Source organism: Hevea brasiliensis, chromosome 9, assembly GCF_030052815.1.
Source record: "Hevea brasiliensis isolate MT/VB/25A 57/8 chromosome 9, ASM3005281v1, whole genome shotgun sequence".
Lineage (NCBI taxonomy): Eukaryota > Viridiplantae > Streptophyta > Magnoliopsida > Malpighiales > Euphorbiaceae > Hevea > Hevea brasiliensis.
The window spans coordinates 51,864,238-51,866,796 of NC_079501.1; the positions used below are offsets into that span (position 1 = coordinate 51,864,238).

Here is a 2,559-nt window from a genome sequence, read left to right on the forward strand (position 1 = left end):
ACTCATATTCTTAACAACTTAAGAATAATATTTCTAACAAAATATCAATGGACCTTTTCTATTACACATAAATATATTATGTAAACGGAAAAGTGGAAATGCCTTTATTAATAAAAATATGTACAAGATACATACTAAATGATATGCTCTAGGGCATATTACTAACACTATGCACCAAGTCATGCAGTTTCACATAAGTGAACTGTAACCAGTTAAAATCGCATAAGGGATCGTGATAACTTATGCAGTCCACTTATGCAGTCCCATAAAGGTTTCATTAATGAGCTGGCAGAAGATTCCCTCAGAAAATTTCTCCTAGAACACACCATTTTAGGGCTCCATGTCAGGAAATGCTATAAAAAGGACCCTTATCCCATTTTAGAAAGCAGAGACAAGGAGCAGAAAAGGAAAGGGAGAGGAGAGGCAGAATTTGAAGAGTCACTTTCACCTTCCACACCATTTTCAACCAAGATTTGCAGATTTCTTTCTTTCCTTATATTTTTCCTACATTTCTAGTGTTTAATTTCTTGTTTCTTAGCTTAGATTGAAGCTTATTTTCATATAAACTCAGATTTTCTTGTAAGGATTATGGGTAGTGAGTAGTTTACCTTTGATTCTGGAGTAAGGGTTGTAATATTTGAGATATTTTGTGAATTTTGATTGGGTAATCCATATTTTGTGGTCTTAATGAGTTTTATTCATTTCTTGTGTGCTTAATGACATGCTTAGTGTAGGATCCCATTAAGTGATGTTCTTAATCCATGGTTGAGGCACCGAAAGGAAAAGGCCTTGTGATAGATAATCAAGGAATTGGACTTAATTAACTTAGATCTAGAAATAGACTAAGGATTAAGAGGGTTCACAGATTAATTAAAGAACCTAATGGGTCTTAATTAATTCTAACTCCACGAAAGTAGGATTAGTTTGATTAAGGCACTCTTTGTCTCACTCGAAAGGGTATTCGAAGGATTTAAGAATTAATCTCCTTAAAACCATAAGTTTCACAAGATTGGATAACCAATTTAAAATCCCAAAATAGCTCGAATATGAAATCCCGAACTTCGGAATCGCCTTTTTATTATTGCTAATTTTCAATAGAATTTAATTGCTTGCCATTTTAAACCCTGCCATATTTGAACTTGCTTATTTCAATTTGATGCAATTTTAGTTTAATTAATACATTGTTAGATACATTATTAATTTTGCACATATAGATTTCATACTCCAATACCCATTCAATCTATTGTTTTAATTTTGAAATTAGTTCAATTTAGTCAACTTTTTATATAAAAAATTCAATCATTAACACAACTCCTCGTGGGAACGATATCTTTACTGTATTACTTGTACGACCCGTGCACTTGCGGTTGGGCCACATCAAGTTTTTGGCGCCGTTGCCGGGGAGTTGTTTGTTTAAGATTGAATTCTTGATTATTTTAGTTGTTTTTAGTTTTATTTTGTTATATTTTCATTTTGTGTTTGTTTGTTCTTTTTCAGGTACTCTTAATCTTTTATGAGAAGAGCTAGAAGCTCAAGTGACACATCCTTATTGTTTGATCCTGAAATTGAGAAATTTTGTAAGGCCAACAAGAAAGAAACCAGAAGAAGAAAAGAAGCATTGAGAGAAATTGAATTAGAAGAAGTCATGGCTGATGAAAGAATGAGAATTGGTGTTAATGCTGGAAATGATCGAAACAATGAAAATGTAGCCCAAGGTGAAGAGGTTGTTAATGCTAATGTGCCTAGGGGAAGTATGATGGATCATGCTTTTCCTCGTTTTGATGACTTGAGAGAAAGCATAGCAAGACCAAGAATCGATGCAAATAGTTACAAGATGGATTTTGGGGTTCTTCAAATGATTCAAAATTCTCAATTCGGAGGTCATCCTTCTGAAAATCCACACACACATCTGAAGAAGTTTGCTATGATATGTGACATGCAAAAACAACCTGGAGTATCTGATGATGCAGCAAGATTGAAGCTATTCCCATTCTCTTTGAAAGATAGAGCATTGGATTGGCTTGATTCTTTACCTCACAACTCCATTACAAATTGGGTGCAACTCACTGATGCATTTATTGCACAATATTTTCCACCTAGAAAAACTCAAGAATTGAGGAATCAAATGACAGCTTTTAGACCAAGAGAAGATGAAACTCTCTATGAGTCATGGATGAGATGGAAAGAATTAGAGAGATTATGCCCACATCATGCCATTCCGAAATGGATGATAAACCAGAATTTTTACACAAATGTTACTCCTGCAATTAGAGGGATTATTGATGCTCAAACAGGAGGAGAATTTATTATGAAGCATGAAGATGAAGCTTATGAGCTATTGGAGAAAATTGCAAAGAATACTCATCTTTGGAGTAGTCCAAGAGGACCAGCTCCAACTCAAAAAAGGCAAGCTACTGGAATGTATGACCTTGATCCGTTCAACATGATTAATGCAAAGTTTGATGCACTTACAAATGTTTTGGCTAAGAAGATGGAAGATTTGAGTATGTTGGTTAGTTCATCATCATCATCTGGAAGTTCACAACAAGTGGCTTATGC

At 34.3% G+C, this 2,559-nt stretch overlaps 1 non-coding gene across 1 annotated transcript; it reads right to left on the minus strand.

Annotated features, from left to right (window-relative positions):
* Nucleotides 1–2,110: 2,110 nt before the first annotated feature.
* On the minus strand, nt 2,111–2,217 carry LOC131183610 (small nucleolar RNA R71). Its single transcript, XR_009151652.1, has one exon. It is a non-coding gene; the product is annotated as a small nucleolar RNA R71 (small nucleolar RNA).
* Between the last annotated feature and the right edge of the window lie 342 nt (nt 2,218–2,559).